The 20,929-nt window shown below is 40.4% G+C and overlaps 1 long non-coding RNA gene across 3 annotated transcripts; it reads left to right on the top strand.

Annotated features, from left to right (window-relative positions):
• The first annotated feature begins 1,361 nt into the window (after positions 1-1,361).
• On the top strand, positions 1,362-20,909 carry LOC118175903. 3 transcript variants are annotated; one of them, XR_004755192.1, is made up of 5 exons: positions 1,362-1,496; positions 6,115-6,312; positions 13,860-13,986; positions 14,085-14,192; positions 20,744-20,909. It is a non-coding gene; the product is annotated as an uncharacterized LOC118175903 (long non-coding RNA). The 3 variants fall into 3 exon arrangements; XR_004755189.1 differs by lacking the exon at positions 20,744-20,909 and adding an exon at positions 16,721-17,950; XR_004755191.1 differs by lacking the exon at positions 20,744-20,909 and having other exon boundaries at positions 14,136-14,326.
• The last annotated feature ends 20 nt before the right edge of the window (positions 20,910-20,929 follow it).

Genomic DNA, 20,929 nt, shown 5'->3' with positions numbered 1-20,929 from the left:
GAGTGTTAACATCCACTTCTTCAGAGAAAGAAACAATGAACAAACATGGAACTAGTCCAAGAAAGTGGTAGGTAAGTTGCTAGGTGCCATCTCCTTAAGTTAGCATCATCTTTGTTCAAAAAATTAAAAAAAAAAAAGCTTTATTTTTAGCCATTTTATCAGATTTTGCTACCAGTAAGCTGCTGATAGTTAAATGTGTAATTAAAAACGAAAACAGCAGGGCTTAAGTGAAAAACAGACTTGAGCTGTTGTAGCTGAAAGAATGATTTGACATAACATTGTTAATATTTTTAATTATGTCAGAGCTAATAACTTTACAGAGATGTGCTAAAAGATCATCACTGCCTGACAAGTTTCCAACATATATTCATTCACCCACCTTCAGTTGTCCAAGCAGCAGCTGAGTCACAAGACTTGTTCATGGATATTTGGACTCCCAGTCATACTGGGATAGATTGGTCAGAGGTCTGATCCAATATTGTAATGGTAATATTTTAAGGTCTCTTTTTTTTCGAGGAGAGCTTTCAATGCACTGAGATCTTGTACGAGCACTTGGATATCCTTGGTGTGGAAGAATGTAAAATATCTTTGTCCTTCCATAATGCATTTTTGAGGCTCAAATACTGCAGTGTTTTCTAAATATAGGACAGGCTATTCTAAATTGAGGCTATTCTAAATATAGCCTCAATTCATTATGTGAGGCTATGTTGACTATGGCAGGTATAGGATAACCAATGGCAGATGCAAGATGGTGAAGGGCAAGGTCCTCTTCTGTGAGTTGGTGTCATACTAGCACAAACCTCACATGCAATTTGAGAGCCCATAGCCATACTCAAGTGAGCAGCTGCCATCCTTTACAGTCTGCAGCCTCAAACCCTTAGTGCTTGGTCACTAATCTGTCTGGGGAGGGCAGGTCTTCAATGGACAAGGAGGTGAAGGAGATTTCATCCTCCAAACCTTCTTTATTCCAGTAGTGATGTGGCTGAAACTTGTGAAACTCTCTAAGCCTTTGGTTTCCTTGATTCATTAATATTTCAAAGGGGGACTTTGACAAGATTCATATTCTTCTGTCCCCAGACTGTTGCACCTACAACTACATACCTTGTACAGCTTGTATCAACCTCTGTATGAGATTTATGGATTCCTGACCAGATTTCAGCAAAGGCACTTATGCTGTGGCATATTCCACAACTCCAGCATCAGGCTCAGTGGGGATATGATTACCTCTTTCCCAAGAAGGGAAAGTGTTTGGATCCTATGGGAAAAAATATATGCCCTGCATTGTTTGATCATTAGTCTGTATCATGCCAGCAAGAGTGCACCTGCAAAGTTTAACTGTGCCTTTTCTGCATGTAGGCTGGAAGTAGGATGAGCTTTTGTTCATCTCGCTACCAGGTGATGAGCTTTGCACACCAGACAGACTTGGTACCATCACTCCTAACAGCTTTTAGTTATGGGTGCTTTCTGAGCCCAACATGAACGCCAGCAGGATGCAGGTGTCTTTCCATCTGGGTTGACTAGTAGGAACCAGTGTCTGTGGTGGCTGCATGCAGTTTCCCTACCCCTGCTCCCTCTGAGGTTACTGAGGCACCAGGAAAGCAGAGGTGTCGTGGAGACTGTCTGCACCATACATGGGGACACATAGAATGGAACAAAGAGTGGGGTGATCAAACAGCAAAGTGTTCTTGCAATGCCTGTAATGCGAACACTGCAAAAGAAAAGCATCCCAAGATCATAGATTCATAGAGTGGCTTGGGTTGGAAGGGGCCTTAAAGATCATCTCGTTCCAAACCCCTGCCATGGGCAGGGATGCCACCCACTAGATCAGGTTGGCTAGGTCCTTGTCCAACCTGGTCTTGAACACCTCCAGGAATGGAGCATCCACAGCTTCTCTGGGCAGCGAATGGGCAAGATGTTGACGTGCCATCTTCCCCTCTTCTGGGAAGAGGGATGGAGAGTTTCTTCACACCCTTAGGCATCCAGTAAGGCCAGTCTGCTTCATCTACTCACTCCTCATGGACAAACAATCCACGAGCCCTTTAGTTCACCCTTTCTGTGTTGTCGCAGGCTTCCTATACCTTTTTGCCTCTCCTCTCTGTCAGCTGGTGGCATGGACCTTTGCAGCTCTCAGTAAGTAACCATCCTCCCTCCTGTGCCATCGCTGCCACCCTCCCTGCAGTCCTGAGCTGGCATTCTGCCCTGGGGAAAACCAGGCAGCAGCAGGAAGGAAGAGGAGGGCTTGCTTGCTACCAGCTCTGCAACAAGCATTAGCGAGAAAAGCTTGATAAGGGCTGTGAAAGCAGCAGCTATGCTTGATAAGGAGGCAAGGCCCTGAGTTGCTTAGGCCCTGGAGGAATAGAAAGGAGTCCTTCCAGACAGTCACCTTCCCTCTCCCTGTTTCCTTTAGTGGGTCAAGAGTTTATCTCCTGTGCTCATGTCCCACCTTGCAATGGGCCATTGGCACCCATGGACCCTACCCTTGCCATGTCCCCACCCAGTGGGGACTTGTTCAAAGTCACAGCTCAAAGGAAAGGCCCAGGACAGATATGAGGAGCAGAGGTGCAGCTAGCAGAAACACTCTTCTGCATGGACACCCTATGATTCCTGGTTTGTGAATCCCAATGAGATGCTAGCTCAGTAGTGTGCTCCCTCCCAAGGCCTTTAAGTTCCCTGTACAGGGCACAACTCCCAGGCCTGGTGATAGTGATAGGAGGATAGTGAAAGAAGGGCTCAGGAAGGGGGTTCTACAACAGAAGGAGGAGAAGTAAGAGAAAGGGTTTCAGATCTGAAGTCTGGGTGGATGAAGATAGAACAGCATACAGGCAGACACTGCTAAAACAGTTGAGGGCAAAAACAGTTGACTGCAAATAGGAAGATACGTGCAGTTCTTGGCCCTGCAACCTCCTTTCAGGCTTTCAGCCACACCGCAGGGTTTGAGAGCCTTCTGGGAAGGCATGTTCTCTAGCTACGTGCTGAAGGTCCCTGTAGCAGAAAGACCTACTGCTCCATTGAGTGTTGGAATGCCTGGGAGAAAAGCTCCTAGTTAGCTTTTATCCAACGGAAATCTATATTGTGCACACCAGCACAACTATGAGAAAACAACTAACGTGACAACTGGGGACAGTCTGGGGAATTGCTTCAAAGCTGCCCTAATGCTGTGAACCAAATTACTGAAGTAGAGAGAATGGTCGTAACTTGAAAGTATGTAAATGTATGCTTGTGACCATGATCAAGAACTTTCATCGGATGATACTTTTTTTCCCTAAGGGTTCTAATTAAAGGTATATTTTTAAAAAGAACAATATGATGCTGCTTCTAATGATTACTTTTGTGACTTTCTGAAAAATTGATAAAACTAAAAAGAACATTTTCTGAAGAGGACAGTTTTGTGATAACACAACAAACTCCACTTGTACTTAGTTTGTCTGCCATGTTATAAATATCTCAAACCCAAATAAGTTTATGTAGTAGCTGACAGATATATTGATTTTGCAAGTATAAATCTTTGAACAATGCCACTTGCATTTTTTTTTTTTTAAGAGACCAAATCATTTCAAAGATCTGCAGCCCTGAAGAAGGGAGGAAATGGCAACTGTCTGTGAAACTTGATTTCTGTAGTTGTACCATGGTAGTGAATTATTTGGATGTCTTTTGCCTGAAGGTTAACTTCTGCTGATTTCCTAAACCCTGAAGAATAGAATCTAAGCCTTCAACTTTACAGATGTCTGAAGCGCTGCAGAACTGGTAGTTGTGAACTTCACCATTTTGCAAACAGGCACTTTTGCAGCTTTCGTAGCTTTCTTTCATGTAGCAGTTTTGCTGAACTTTGCAAAGTTCAGCTAATGGTTGAGTATCTCCAACCACAGCCCTGTGGGTAGCTATGTCGTAGCAAACTTCTCTGCCCTTGTTCTATGCCTAGGTCCTGCACACCAGCCATGGTCTGGAAGCTGTGCGACTGCTTTAGGCCAGGACGAGGGAGTATCAGCAGTGATGGAGAGCCATTCTTATGCTTCTCTAACTCCCAAACCTGCCTAAATCCAAGCCCCCTGAAGGCACACTGGTTCTGTAGGCCCTTGTCCTTGTAGGTACACCTTTTGTTAATGAAACTACCTTTGTGAAGGCTTCTGATGTCGTTTGCAGTACAAGAGGTTCTTCAACTTATCAGGCATCTTAACTACTAGTCATATGATAGAAATAAGCATGGCAGACTTGGTTTAGTTCAGTATGTGGGGCAGTATTCAGGAAAACACAGAATGCAGCAACATCATCCTCTCTTGATAATAATCAGGAAGTTAATCTTGAAATTCAGAATTTGGATTGCCTGTCAATAGTTGCACCTATTTGCTAGCTCAGTCGTAGAAACTAGAGATGAGAAAGATGCATTGATGTCTTTTGTTCCCTAAGTGCAGGACTGTTCTCTCTATTTGAATCTTACCATAGCTTAGTTTTCAGTTCTTTTCAAAATGTTCATTATAAAATAGCTCCAGTCTGGAGAGTTCATGTAATAAATATTATTTGTTGCAATATTTCACTGCAGTTTTATGGGTGAATCTATAACTCATAAAGTCATTTAGCTAATAACAGGGCTGACTAAGGCTGACCACAGGGAAGAATTGAACATGCAAGACTTTTCACTTCAGTTTTAAAATCTGTTACCCTGTATTGTTCCACAGCTGAACCCTTTTGAAAGGCTTCTGAGGCTTCTCAATTACAGTGTAGTGTTTGTTATGTGGAGTCTTATCCAGCAGGGAAAGAGATAAGACCACCACATTTATTTCACTTATTACTTTGCAATGGGTCAATAGAGTACATGAACATAGATCTTTAAAGCTAGACAGGATCCCAGAAGTCCATTCCTCTGCTGGCTGTGACAGCTGGAAAAAGAGAGAGAACTATGTCCTGGAAAAATGATTGTAAACTAGATTAAAACGGGAAAAAAAAAAAAATAAGGCACAAAACTATGTTGAAGTCTGAGGGCTTAGATCTGAATGTATAAAGCAAAGAGTAGAGTGACAGAAAACACTGGCATTTATAAAATATTCAAGGCATAGTCTCTAAAGTCCAGATCAGTGTTGAATAAAAACTATTCAGATAATCAGTTTGGGAAGGAAATTATACCAATGTAACATGCTTCTGGGTCGGATAATTTAATCTGTAAGATCTACAGTCTGCTATGTCTTCTCAAGCATTTAATATGAACTAGTCACTTTTTTTTTTTTTTTTTCCCTCCCCTTAGTGAGGATATAGCTTTATAACCTATCTGCCAAAACTACTTCTCCTCTAGCTTCTTCCTTTTGTGGTATGATGCTTTTCTACATCTTTTTCTGAGAACTCAAAAGATGAACAAGACTAAGCAGTAAACATAACTGTAGCAGAGATCTGGACAGCAGATCATAATAAAATATTAATAGGAGTAGAAGTTTTGTTAGGAAGCTCCCTGGTACACCAAGAGGAGATGTATTTTGGGGACCTTTGAACTTCAGCAATGTTTATCCCATAAAATGTTACCAATGTGGTTGTGACGAGGCTGTGAAGAAATGCAAAGCCTAGTTGATACAGTTGTGCTGGTAGAAACTCCTAGTATAATGCCATTGCATCAGTGAAACCTCATGAGGAATGTATATAGATATTCATATATTTGTGCCACTCCATCATTTTATTGTATAAATGTCTTGGTCCTTCAGCTTCTCTCAGCAGTCCTTTAGGCAGAAAGATGGTTGCTGAGAACAATTCTTGTACCTAAGAAAAGGCTAGAGCTGGAGAGCTATTGAATTGCTGTGATCTCCCATTCTGTGGGAAGTAAAGATCCCCAAGTAAACCACGTAGAACTGTGCAAACTGCTGATGCCTTGGTAGGCTGACTAGTCTCCCTCTCCCTGCAAGTTGTAAATTAACAAAAGACAGAAGTCTGCTCTGACTGGGTCTCCCCTAGTGGCTGGGGAAAAAAAGAAAGAAGAAGAGGGAATATAGTATCCTGTACTCAGTGAAATGCAGTACAGGGACTAAGGTGGTAACTTGCAGAAATAAGTTCCTTATTGATACAGCTCTCCATCTCTCTTTCTCCATTAGGGACGCTTTCCTGTATTCATGCTTTAATTATTTTCCATCCCACTAGGCTCAAATTCTGCATCTCAGCAACCAAGATGTATGGCTAATAAATCCTGATTGCAGACAAAGAGCGCTTAAGATCAGGAATCTTGGCCCACAGGATGAACCGAGAAGTGGAAGACAGAGATGGTGGCTGAAGTCTGCCAAGATTCAGAGGAGTTCAGCAGCGTGCCAGATCCTTGCTGGATTTGAGCATATCAGCCTGGTAAGCATCCAGGAAGGGGGCCCAACTGGGCGTGCAGTGCTGCTGTCATGGTATAGTATCACCAGTGAAGTGATTGTTAACTCAGAACTCACCTCTGAAAAATATCAGTTTTCCAAGCTAATGCAGAGCAAGGCCTTGAAGACAAATAAAAGTATTTTTATATAGTGCATTTCTTTTTACCAGCAAACATGGAAAAAGCACAGTGATTCCAGATCACAATGTCAGAGATACATGAAGAACATCTGTCACTATGACAGAATCATAAATCATCATGCTGAAATACTGACAAGCCCTTTTTCATTGGCAAAGTAGCTCTTTAAAATGAGATATAATTAAGTTTCTTAGAGCACATATAATCTATCTTAGCACTGTTCTTATTTTCAAGTGAAAAAAGTCTAGATGAAACGTACCAGTTTTGTTTTGTTTTTAAATAGTTTAAGACATTTAAAAAATAATGGCTATGACTTACCAGAGCAGCTGAGGGTGTTATGAATGTGAAGATGATATTAGGAAAACAAATCTGATTAGGAGAACTGTTGTTAGTAAATGAAACAGTGCTGAAGGCACAACAGCAAACCATCCTGATGTAGAAGGAAGATAAGCAGAAAGAGACCAGTATGGCTGCACAGAGAATTCTCCAGTGACCTGAATATCAAAAAGGAAATCCTACAAAGAGTGAAGGCAAGGGCATATAAGTGAGATAGTAATAAAACAGTAGTATAAGCATCTAGGGATAAAACCAGGACGACTAAGTCACAAAATGAGTTACAACTTTCCTGGAGCATAAAATGGAAGAAAAAGATGTTCTATAAATACCAAGGAGTTAGAGGAAGAGAAAGGCAGAGGCACAAATAACAGATACCCAGAGTAGAGTGAAATGTTTCATTATTTATTTTGCTACATTCTTCACATACACATAAGCATTAATGACAGATACTTAACAACACTATTTCTTAACAAGGGGGACATATGCCAGAAAATAAAAATAAAAAAAACAAGTCATAGAATGTTTGAATAAATTAGATATATGCAAGTCTCTAGAGCTTGCTGAAATTCACTTAATACATACTGAACTCTCATCTTATCTCTGAGAGTTCCTGGAAGAGCAGTAAGTCTCTGGGGTCTGCAGCAACAATATAGCCTAATATGGGAATATATTTGTGTTCACGTGATTTTTGGCAATGGTCAGAGATCTGACATTAAAACACATATTTTGCAAATTATTTTAAGCAAGACACCCATTCAATTTAAAGCTTTGCTTTTCCTTAATTCTCACCGCTGTGGCACATGGTTTTTAAAAATATCTGGTGGAAAGTGTTCAATAATGTTTCTTAAATGTGACATTCACAGCAGGCTCTGATTTGAGCCCTATTAAGGAGTTATTGGCTGTGGGACATGGTCTGCAGGGTTATAACAATTTATTCTTTTAAAAATGGGGAATGAGGAATTACAGAGAAGTCTACCTAACTTCAATACCTAGAAAGATAGTGGGACAAATCTAGAATGAACACATACCTGCCCTGTGAATAATAAGGTGATAAGGAACAGCCAACATGATTTTGTCAGGCTAATCTAATTTCCTTCTTGATCAAAGGAACTGGTTCAATAGATAAGGAAAAACAGTAGAATTGACTGTATCTTGACCCAAGGTGTGTCTTGACCTAAGTAAGGCTTTTGACACTGTCCTGTGTGCTTGTAAATGGACTGGAGAAAGCTGCCCCCTTTGTAATCACCTCTAAATCAGTCCACTGGTAAACAACTAACCTGTGTATAGTTGTTGGTACTTGCACTAGGAGGATGCTGAAGAGAAGTCTTGCACAGCTCCTAACAGATAGGATTCTATTCAGAGTTTCAGTAAAGACTTGCAAGTGTACCTCAAATTTTGTCATCTAAGCTTTGACAGATGACACTATGTAAAGATTTGTAAAAATGCTCAAGGACAGAATTAGAATTCAAAATTGTTTTGATGTGTTCTGAAAGGTTCTGAAATCCAACATCAAAATATTGAACAAAGACAATCACAGAGGACCACATTTAGGAGGACGAAATCAAAAGCCCAACCACAAAATGCCACTGCAGATAAAGATCTAGTGATTAATGAGGGCTATTAATGAGCCAACAGTGTGATGCTGTTGAGGAAAAGAGATTAATGTAATTCTAAATTCTCTTGAATTGTCTGCTAGCAACATTATATGTAAGACAGGAGATAATTAGTGTGCTCTTCTTGGCACTGGTGAGGCCTCAGCTAAACTATTGTATTTTACTCTGAGGCAACATAAGCTAAGAAAGATGTAGATAAACTGGAAACAATCCAGAGAAAATCAACAAGGACAAGAAGTTTGGAAAATTAGATACACAAAGAAAGATTGCAAGTTTATTTTTTAATATAGAAAATATGAGGTTATATGGGATTCACCAATTTTCAAGTACATAAAAGATTATTACAGAGAAGGTAATATGTTTTTTTTTCATGTCCACCAAATATATGGGCAATAAACTTTTTTTTTTTTTTGTAATATACTATGATAGGTATTGTAGTAATATGTTATAAGTAGAATAAAAGATTAATACTAGAATATATTACCCAAGAAGGTTGTATAATCCTGTCATTAATGTTGACACAAATCAGAGAGACTGCCACCTACCAATACAAAGATACTTGTGGTCTTTCTTCATAGCTACAAGATGGATCAGATGAATATTTCACAGACAGTGAATGAGATTCCTGGAACTACAGTGGAGTACTCAAGTTATGACAAGGTAATCCATAACAGCACTGGGCTAAGAAAACATTAAATTCCACGTGTAGTCCCAGACATGTTCATTAGTCATTATGGAAGACTACACTACACAGATTGTTCTTTGGATTTAAAAAAAAAAAAAAAAAAAAAAAAAGTGCTTTCCTTAGATTTTTTGTTTGGTTTGGTTTGATCTAACTAACCTCAGGAAGGTTAGCTACAGCTTTGATTAAAAGTATTGAGAAGCAACAGACTACATAACCCCTTGATATTCCATCCAACTCTATATTTCTATGATTTATGTGTAATCTACAGTATTTTTTTCAGTTGCTTTAGAGCTTTGAAAGCACAAGTTAATTATTAAACTAGTTCTTTTCCCAGGGCAGTAATGACCTAATCATTTATGATAGTGCTCAAATGAGAAATTAAACAAACATATCCAAAATAAACAGAGATCAAATCGTCTTGGCCAATGGAAAAGGACAAAATCCTGTTTTTGTGCCAGTGGGTCTAAAAAACAACAGCATAGATGTAGACCTCAGTAAAATTAACAAGTCAAGATTTCTAAGTCTGTGGGAAATTCTGAATTTCAGTACTTGTTTGTATTCAATATTTTAGATTTTTTTTTCTAATTTGGAAAATTAGTTGTATAGCAATCAGAAAAAAAAGTGTTTTGGAAAGGTTGAAATTTTTGAGGGCTTGAATTACAACTAAACATTTCCACATTCAAAACCCAAAATGTTGCAGTCACAGTATACCACATATATATCTTAGGCAGGGGAGCACAATGAACATGATAGAAGCCACAGTCCTCTAAGGACCCTGGTATACTCAAGAAAATGCCAACCAGAATTACGGTGCAAATAAAGTAGCATTCTGCAATGTGATATGTTTTGTGTTACCTCAAAATAAATCTTTTTAAAATTGTGCTCCTGAAGGAAAACTAAGCAGAACTATGGTTTGAAGAAAATATGCTCTTTGTTGGAAAACCAAATCCATGAAAAACTTCTGATAAACTCTAGTCACAACTTTGTATTAAAAATAAGTAAATGTATCAGGTGTTTTCTAGGGAAATCTGTGCTCCTCATGGTACACTATGTTGTTGATCCACATGTGACTGTGAACATCAGAAGTGTTTGCAGTCACCATTGTTATTTTAGTCTAGTACAAAATGACCACAATCCTCAAAGATAAGGTCAAAATCTGGACAAACATGACCTTCCAGAAATTCAGAAATATTTAGACTTGGTGTTCACTGTTTAGGCCATGCTTCAGTGAATATTTACTTGTTCTTTTTCCTTTAAAAAATATATGACTTTTAGACACCAGAACTATGATTTCATAGTGCATAAGAAGGTTATCTCTTAAAACAAACACCGGAGCTCATGAATCTTGTTGTGCAAATGGATGAAAATTGACCTAATGAATTAGGCTGGCTTCAGGCCTACCATTAAGCAAGTCCCTTGTAGAAGAGTAAAATACTGCAGAAGTTCAGAAATCCTGAGACAAGCCTATCAGATGTCTGTGGCTGGCTAAATCCCAAAGTGAAGAGAGACAAATAGACCCAAGTGAACCAAACTCATCTCAGCTGAACTTGCTTTTGGCAACCCCAGTGAAGAGGTCTCATTGCTCAGACCTGTAAACCCAAAGATGGACAGGTTGGTTTGTAGGCCAGGATGCTGCATACAACCCTACAGCACATTCCAGCAGCCTAAAGTGTCTTAAGCAGCTTAAATAGCTTTAAGCAGCTTTGCAGGCTTAGACACTTTAAGCTTGTAAAGCAGTTTAAGCTGCTTAAACTGCTCTAGGTCTTTAATAAGGACTCCACAATACTGCTCCTCACCAGATGAGCAAAAAGAAGCTGTCTTTGTGCTGTGGCTCCCTTGACGTTGGCTGGAAGGAAGGAGCTACAGGATTGCCACCAGTCCTGCCAGGAGTCTATGTAAATACAAACCACTGATATTGACATACTTTGGCTATAATGTACGAAATAATTAAAAGTATATGCTCCCCTTGATTCGGTCATTGCTTCTTCCTCTTTTGCAGCTATTTCTCTTCCCCAGCCACCTCCTTCTCGTTTTCTGTTTTTGTCCATTTTGCTCAGGCTTGTTCAGTATCTATTTCCTCTCTAAGTGATTCTTTCTAAATAAATCAATAACTGCAGTAATATACTTTTATGAAGAAAACATTTCTTTATTCAGCCCAAACCCATGTTGGGTTAAACTATTTAATTGTATCACTTATAGTATAACCTAAATCTAGATCTTTTTTCTCAAGACAAGGGTATGAGCAGACAGAAGCAGGGTGGAAAAACCCAATTGCATCATCCCAGAAAGCACTGGCAGCAGTCATTAGAGTATCACCTAAAAATCAAGTAGCCAGATGGGCTAGAATTGTTCAGAAGATGAAATAGAACACACCAAATTTGCATCCTATTTCCTGGCATTTCAGAGGTTTCAGGAAGGCTGTAGGAGGAGAAAGTCTGGGGACAGCTGTCCAGAAAAACAAGGAAATGTGTCTTCCTATTTCAGTAAGCTCTCAGGGCTGAAAGGGCTTCATTTTCGGTTTTCAGTCCACCCCTATGAATTTGGGATGTGCTGCACAAACCACAGTATTGTTCTGTTCTTACCAAAGGATGTAACACCCCTCCCCCTTTAGGTACAGAACAGCAGCACACAACTGAGCGGCTGCTCAACATCTTTAGAGTTGTCACCATTTTGTGGGAACCCACACTGAGCTGCCATGTTAATAACTAGGGCCATGGTGATGACATGCTGGAGCACCTGGGCTGGATGTGGTGCTTGCTGCTGAGGATCCTGCTCAGGAGTCTAAGCATGTGTCATCTCATTTTTCTCACTTCGTAATTCCCTTTTGAGTTCCTTGAGTACGAACATTGTGCTGTTTTCTTTCATATCTTTCACTCACACATCTCAATTTCTGGGTTCATATCCTAACTTCTGTGGTGTTATCTCTTTGGTATGCCCAGTTTAATCGGCCCCATGTTTTTTCTGAGCTAAGGAACTCCCATCACATGAGTTATCACACATACTAACCACAATTTAGCTGTGCATTGTAACTGTAAAACTTATACCCAAACGATGTGTTCCAAGGACTTACGGATGTAAGCAGGAAGAGGAACTGCAGTCAGCCTTACTCATTGGTCTATTTTTTTTGCTGATTATCTATGTTATGCATTCCTAAATAAAGTGATGCATCACAGTAGCGTTTATTGCACGTCCAATGTGGCATATTTATACAGGCATCACTTAACATTTTCATTGAGGCTTTGTTTATACCAAACACTATTTTTTCCAGCTACCCAAAAGCACGCTTGTCTCCATATTTACCAAAGAAAGCAATCTCTAGCATGAGCTATTTTTTTAGTCATCAATTATTTTAATCTCATTTTCTGTTTATCTATCTTTCAATTATTAATTCCTTCAAAATATGTTCTAAAACTCTAAATGTGATGCCAGTAGGACTCACTAGCTTGTGAACAATTATTTCCATTTCTTACATATAGGTTTGGTATGCTCCCATCAGGTGACATCACTTATGGTTAATAGTTTATTCACCAGTTGGTTTGGGAATAGTGGACATGTTGGAGGATGGTTTTCTTGCGTTCGTGCCCTTGTCTGTAACATCATCCCAGTATCCCCAGCTCGTCCTCATGCCCCAGGCAGTTTGGCAGGACAAAAGGCAGGTTATCTGGGCTGCCCATGGGATACTTGTCCAGTGGGATAGAATTAGCTATATCGTATACAGGCAGCTCTAGGGCTGGAGAAGGTGGTGAGCTGCACCAGCCATTCCCTCAGCTCTGACAGTGATTTGGGTCTCACCTTCCTCTAGGTAGCTGCTCATTTGCATCAATGATTAACGATGGGAATTAATTAGGTTAATTAAGGTTAATGATGAGCATGGAAAATTCATCTTTTTTGAATGCTGAAAAGCTCTATGTGAATTCAAAAAAGCTATATGTAGTCACCTATTCACAACTCTTGCATTTTGTTTTGAAGATTTTTTTTTGCAATCTTTGAGAACAAAAAGTTCCTTTTTGTGTTATGAGAGATTTTGTGTAGTTTCAGATCTGAAGGATTTTTTTAACACTTGTAAACAAGAACACATACAACATGAGGCATCAGGTCAGGTATACGGGGTGAGATTCAGCAAAGACATTTAGGGATATGCCTAATTTTCAGTTGGAATTTAATTTCCTTTGGCTTCCAGGAAACTTTATTGTACATTAAAATTAACTCTGCTGATGTGAGTTGATAGTAGCATTGCATGTTTGTCTTGATAAACAACTGTGTGTGTGCCAAAAAAAAAAGGTTGACTGCACTGAGCTTAGTGAGATCATACATCTGTATAGATCCACCAACAGAAGCAGAAATTTTTCAGAGCTGCTGTTGGGCTGAATCACCAAGTGCTGGCAAGCTGTTGGGGTCCTGTTACTGGCCATATCACCAGGCACTAGCCCATCACTGAGGGCTGCTGCTCCCATTAGCAGCTGCTCACACAGCAAAAATGTTCGGGCCAGCAGACTCACCCTTCCTTCCTTCCCCACACTCAAGACAACTATCTCCTTGATGAGTTTTTAGGTTACAGCTGACCTTGCTACAGGAAAGCATGCGGCTTCAAAAGCCAAAGTGACACTTTTGCTCGTTCCTTCTTCTTATCCCAAACCTTGACATTCCTACTGCTGTTTACATTTTTTAATCTTGTTTGTCTGAAATAAAGTAATAGTTCATTTCAACTTCAAAAATGAGCTTTCCCTCACCATTGTTTCTAGTTCTTTTTTTTTCTTCTCAGATTTGGTGTCTAGCTTCTTTGGATGGCACAGTGAACTGCCTGGATCTCTAACATTTATGTGAAGACCATTTCCCTGGACTGCAATGTGAGCCCAATTCTTTGTCTCTGCTGGAAGCCATCCTAAGAGGTAGGTAGAGTTTAAGATTTTAGGAAGAAAGCCAGCATTTGCCTCTACCAATATTAATTTCACGCATTCCCTCTTGCATTCCTGATTCCATAATTGAGCTGTGCTTCCTCCTCCACCCATATCCTGCCTTTACATACCTCTGTGCGCAGATGATGGAGGAATGCTGTGTGAGCCAGCCAGCCTGCAGGCTGAGTCAGCCTGGGAAGGTAAACCATCATCTGCCAATTAAGATGGAAAAGGAGGAAGCATGCCAGCAAAACAGGTGATCTGAGCAATGCATTGCACTCCACATGCAAAAATGGATTTTGCACAGTGCTGTGCCGTAACAGAGAAAGGCAGAGAAGAGCCCAAGCATGCATATCCACAATGGCCCTCAAAGAAGGAATTAAATACCAAATCTCAGCCTGCTTCTTTTCATAGGTCACTTTAATACCAAATATAAGTATGTAATAACCCAGAAACAGATGGGGTGGTGGTATAGTATAAAACTTCAACATTTTTAGTCACTTTTATATGGGTGTCCTTTCCTGTGCATGGAGTCTTGAAAGCATGCTCACAAACCCAATTTGTGAGCATGCATCAATTATGCTATTTGTTGGATTATACATGCAGTAAATGACTGGTACTAACATGCTATTAGCTTAAGCACTAATGTACTTACTATCTCTGATGCAGATACCCACTGAGTTTCTGCTGGTCAGGCAGATGGTAATCACATGAAGAAGTGTCATTCTCCACTGCTCCTTGCAACAGGCTGATCCTCAGATCCTCAGTTTTGCTGAGTTATCTTCTATTTTGATTTTTTTTCCCTTGACGTTTTATAGTGGTTTTTTTTGTTTTTTTTTTTTTTTTTCTTCAGTCCTGGGTGACTAATACCAACTGAACAATTTCACTCTTGTCTTCATTTTTTTGTTGTTGTTGTTTTGTTTTAATTTTTAATTTTTATTATATATATATATATATATATATCTTGCTTTGCTTAAGTTTATGTATTGTCACTCAAAAGCTTAGCAGCCATTTTGTTAGTAATGCAGATCTGGGGTCATAGGGCTGATCTAGGCCTCATGATAAGTTAGTTGGTGTGGGAAAGATCCACCAAAACAGTGGGAAAGAAACTGGTCTGTGCTTGTCATGCAGGCCTTATCAAGTGGCAAAAAGGATTTGGGGAAATAGATACTGACATGAACATGAACCGAAATCAGATGTGATACATTACTGGTAGTATCAGTGATGGTCTTTGAAATGCCAAGTAGGATAGTTTGGGAAGGATGGACTTCAAAAGGAAAACAACTTCAAAATAAGTGATGTGAAACTGAAAACTAAACAGTGTTGTGTAATGTTCTGTCTTTGGCCATGAACAGATTTATGAAGGAAAAAAAAAAAAACACCGTAAGGATAATTCATTACTGGCACAGGTTGCCCAGCAAGGTTTGGCAGTCTCTGTCCTTTATAGTTTTCAAGACCTGACTGGATAAAGCCCTGAGCAGCTTGGTCTATGCTTAGCATTGACCCTACTTTGAGTAGGAATTGTTGGATTGGAGACCTCCCAAGGCCCCTTCCAGACTGGATGATCTGGTGATTCTGTGATTTACATTGCTCTTGGAATTGATGGCAGGGGAGGTGGAGAAATGGCGTTAAGAAGGTGTAACGCTCATCAGGACATTTGACAGGATGACTGAGTCTCTTTAAGGGCTAGATGCTGCCATCGATGTAAGGTGATCCTGCCTCTCACCCGGTCCGGTCCCTGTGGTGCTAGCTTCTCTCTTGAGCTAGGAAGGCAGACCCTCATCCAGTTGCCCTGGGAGCTGCTTCAGCACACTAGCCTGACAGAAGCTGATTAGTTTCTTTAAACTGGTTGGCTTTGTGCTGATTTAGTTAGCTGAATGATTTCACTAAGAGACAGAAGAGCATCAAAGCACAAAGGAGGAAGTGGGAACACATAGCTAAATCTGGAAGGAGTTAAGGTTGGGCAGTGCCCTTTCAATGGGAGTGAGCCATTAAATTTGCCTTGCTGCCTCATGAAACAATGTGATATATCTGCAGCACTGTCAATTCAGGCATAACAACAAATTGGGTAAGCCCAAACAGGTGTGTACCATCAAAAAAAAGAAAAACTCAGAAGTGAAAATTCATTAACGCTAAGAGTGATGAAAAGTGTGGAACTGCCCAAAATGGAACATGGAAGCATAATGATCTGTGAAAAATAATGTTCAAAGAAAGATGAACAGAGATATATTAGAGACATAGCACTTGAAACTGAATCTCATGCCATGGTAGGAAACCACAGATCTTGTTTACCTAGTTACAAAAATCCTGTGTGGCTAGTTTAAACAGGAAATGGGCTGATCAGAAGCAAAGATAGGGACATGTGATAGATGGGTAAAATATTTTAAAGAAGTCTTCGACAGAGCTCAGCCATCCTCGACACTATATTCTGCTGAAATGTGACTTCAGACAACAGGAGATTGCTACTGGCTCAGCAGTAATATCAGAAAAGCAAGTCATAGTCCAGGTCCAGTAGGTAGCAGCAACAATGCAATGACAGATGATTTTAGCAGATATGCTAAAAGGCCATGACGTCACTGGAGGAGTAAATTTTTTAAAAGGTTGTTGAATAAAATCTGGGGAAAAGAAAACTTGTGATGAGGGAGAGCATGAAGTTGGGGTATTAAAAATAAATAAATAAATAAATAAATAAGTGACTGGGAAACCATCTCTCTTCCCCGTGCTACAGGAGAGGTCAATCGTAGTGGAATGCTGTGCAAGGCGATGCAGATAATGGATGCAAAATTGGAGGACAACAGTCCCTGGGCTCATGCCCAGAAAAGTGGATATTCACACAAAAGAACACCCTGAAAGAACACCTGCAATGAGAGGCTTTGCTCATCACCAGTCTCATTGATTTTCTAAGGTTACTTTTCAGCGGCCTTGGGAATGGCTTATGGGACTGCAGCACTCAGCTCATCCTCCATCCCCACAGCCTTACAGGGAGCAGGATAGATGGTTGCATCTGGGATCGCAGCTAGGTAGTAGACTGTTTCACCTTGAGCACTGGCATAAAACAAGGCCGTACTTGTCTTCTGTTGCTGTTTTGCATTATCGTACATAGCTAATGTGTAGGCAGCAGAAGCAGCAGCATACCATGGGTGGATTACACATATCTTGGAAGCATAAACTGTGCTAGTAACATTGCGTTACTGAGCTGCAGACCTGAAAAAAGCTGTGAAGAAACATAACCTAGCAAAAAAAAAAAGTAAACCAAGCAGGATTCAAAATCAGCTATCAAAGCAAACATTCCTGAAAGCTTACTACTAAGCATCAAAGCCATGCTAGAAAACACAAATTCCAGGAAAGTAGAACAGCTTGCCTGCCTTGTCCATATCCTGCTCCTGAATAATTAGGAAGGAACCGACAGCAAGGCTAGGAAAGTCTTCTGCCATTTACCTCATTTCAACAGGGGAAATAAAATACACTGAGACCCAGAATAAAACCAAGACTTTTAATATTATTATTTGCATATAATTGCAATGCTGAAATAGACCTTCAAAGGTGGAGACATCAATAGATGCTAGAAAAATAATATCCTTGAAAGAAAAAATGCCTATGAGAAAGTCTGAATATCGATCTCTGTCATTAGCACAGGAGTCAAACAGCCCACCAGCTCATTTTTAAGAGCCAGCAGTGAGAACAGGATGTATTTGGTGTCCACTCTGTAAATGGCAGTCCCCAGGAATCCCCCCTAATAGGATCAAGTGGAGATCAATGTATGAAGAGGACACTTGTGAGAGATCCTACAAAGACCCGCTTCACAGGAATGACAGTGATCAATCTCAACCATGTCCATTAGAAACACCAACGAGTGATGGAGAAGAATGGAAGACATGAGCTTCCACTGTATATTCCAGTCTTACAGAAGAAAGAAGACAGTAAGAATAAGCTGAGGGTACCAGAAAAACAAATATATTCCCTATAATTGCTTTGTTTTCTCTGTGAAACAAAACTTACATTATCTAGCTCGTTTTATTAGCTGCCACTGCAGGTAATAATCACAAACCTTACTGAAGGGAAGGAAAATAAAGCTCTCTCTCCAGAGATGCAGAGGGCAGCTGATGTCCAGGCTAAAGCACTGCGCCAAACGCTTCAAGGAGCCTGGGGCCTGTTGCCAAGGCACCGCTGTGTGATTGCTGCAGTCATGATAGACTGAGGAAAAAGTCCACATGCCAGGAAGAGTTGGCAGGTGCAGCACTCAGGTAAGTCATGCCACAGTAGAGATTACATGATGCCTGATTAAAGGGTTTTTGGCTTTCATGTATCTTCAAAGGTATCTGGATCTTGCTGGCGTCATAAGCAATGACGGTTTGTTTTTATTGCCTAGACTGAATGCGGGATCTTTAGTCAAATTATGTTGCATTTCTATATATTGTCTGTTTTAGAGACAGATCTGCTGTTTAACCGTTAATATATGGGTGTGCAATATAATGATTATCTGAAAGATCACTAATATCTAAAAAATACATAGTCCTTTTTCATCTGAGTGATCTACAAGATTGTGTCAGTTGTTGCAGCTTCAGCTTGTGAAGTTTGAGCTTAGAGCATGCATTTTTCAGGTGATGCTATGTAAGAAGGCACACAAACTCCTGTTTGTCTGAATACGGAGGGACTCCAAAGGCAGAAAACCTTGTCTCTGCTACAATTCCCAGCCATTTTCTAGCTAAGTTTTAACACAAAACCACTATTTCTCTGCCTTTTTTTTTTTTTTTTTTTTTTTTTTTAAGCCAAACTTGGCAGTCTGCTCTTGGCTTTTTTTTACTTTTCTCATAAAATCGACCCACACATAGCCCAGATTCCTGAATGGTATCTGGTGAAATTTTTCCACCTTCTTGTGCTATATATATACCTATGTCCTGAGCAGCAGCATGTTTCTGTGTTTTGAGTAAAGACTGAAGTAATTTTAGATATCTGCCTCCATAAAGGAGCATCAGTGTTTCTTACATGTATTCATAATGAGAATTTATTCAATATTTTCACAGAGGTTTAACCTTATTTCCAAAATGAGGTTGTTCTTGTTCTCCAAGTTAAATAACTAAATTTATATATTTTTATTCTGGGAGCCTGCCCATCAAAGCCCATATGTATTTGTACGCATACAGCAGTTGAAGTAAAGAGCCTTATTCAGGAGAGGCTTTTAAATGTATGCCTCCTTTTTAAGCGCCTACTGAGCTTAAGTTAAGTGTGCGTTCACACACTTTTCTTAGTGGGGTTCATTGAAGATCAGGCTGGTTTTCTGGATTCAAAACCTCCACTGAAACGCCACTGCCTAGCTCACTTGCTGCTTGCAAGGCTGACAGCAGCAATGAGGCATAAGCCATAGCTCGCCCTTGCCTCACCAGCAATAAGCATGCACAGCAGACATCACGCCTCATGATACAACAGTTATGCAGGTGAGATCATGCTACAGAACCCTGCCTTTTCTGCTGCGGAAGCACAAAGATGAAGGCTGTGGGCCCCAGAATACAGCCGTGATGAGGCGGCATCTACGCGATGACACTCAATTTTCTTATATAATATATTCTCAATTACAGACTGGAAGACATGCTTACACCGCAGTACAATATTCTGTGCAGCAAGTGAGGCTGGGTTAATTCCCTAACAGGGCTAAGAGGGGACCAAATTCACTACACGGCATGCCTGCGGCCTGGCCCTGGCAGCCCCCATGCCCTGGGAACGTGGCCCCGCGCCGACAGCTCCCACAGCATGGCACAATGGGGTAGCTTGGGCTCTTTGTTATTATCGGCTAATAAATGATTTCTCTTTTGGATTCCTGCTGCAGCCCCGCTCTCGCGCAGGGTGTCGATTGGGTGGAGCAGCTGCAAGCGCTGGGAACAGCTCAGGCTCTTCCACACTTGCAGTCGTTTTTTTGGATTAATGTTGGGTTAATTTCATATCTGTGAAAACAATGATTTTTGATATGAGACCCGTCTCTCTAGGCTAATCTGGCAGGTTCAGCCATAGCTCACGTAAGCTGGAACATTAAGGCTTATTTCGAAGAGAGGGAACGTGAGCCAAGACACAAATATGGGACCCTATTTTCCTCTGAAAAATATGATTAGTTTTTCATTTTCCTCTCAGGCAGTGTTAGGCTACTCCCTGGAGTGAGCAGAGTGTCCTTTCTATTTTGTAGATATTTGGGGAAATTACCTCAGCCTTATTGGTCCATAAGTCACTTTCAAAATGTTCTAGATACCGCACAGACAGGGAAAGACAGCCTGTGAGCAGAGCACAAAGCCTAGGAACAACTGAGATTCAGTGCGAGGGCAGCAGCCACACTGCGCAAAACAGATAAATCAGGAGGATTGCATAGCCGTGCTCTTGTCTTTTCCCTGTACGTACTCAGGGAGAGCATGGAAGTTGCTTTGTGTAGTGAAGTCGTATGAAAAAAGACATGCTGGAAGAAATATTTATGTAGCATATTAGCATATTTGCTGCTGTAAATGAGTTTGGGCTAATTATTTATCAGGCCACACAGGGATAAGAAGGGGGAATAAGCTCCTAATATCACATTAGGAAAAAATTAATTAAACAGAATAAACATAATTTATTTGATTCTGCTATTTTCTTATTTCAATTGCTTGACTTAGCAATCTTGGTAATGTTCTTTAACAAATAGTTTATTTTCTTAAACAGAAAAAAAGATAGAAAAATGAAAATGAGCTGGAAAGAGACAAATTCCATCATGTTCCCTCATTTTCCTCAGCAGAATGAGAACTGCAGAATTAGCACAGATTTCTGCTACTTGAGCTAATGGAGTGCCACTACCAGTCACGGGCTGTCATCCTCTGAGTAAAGCACTCCCAGAAGAGGATTGCTGATGAGCACTGGTGAGAAACATGAACTGAGGATTTGCTTCTTGGCTGGGGTGACAAGTAATCAGGTAGATGAATAC

This window comes from Oxyura jamaicensis, chromosome 1, assembly GCF_011077185.1.
Source record: "Oxyura jamaicensis isolate SHBP4307 breed ruddy duck chromosome 1, BPBGC_Ojam_1.0, whole genome shotgun sequence".
Taxonomy (NCBI): Eukaryota; Metazoa; Chordata; class Aves; order Anseriformes; family Anatidae; genus Oxyura; species Oxyura jamaicensis.
The sequence above is the reverse complement of the archived record's forward strand: the minus strand, read 5'-3'. Positions and strand labels throughout refer to the sequence as shown.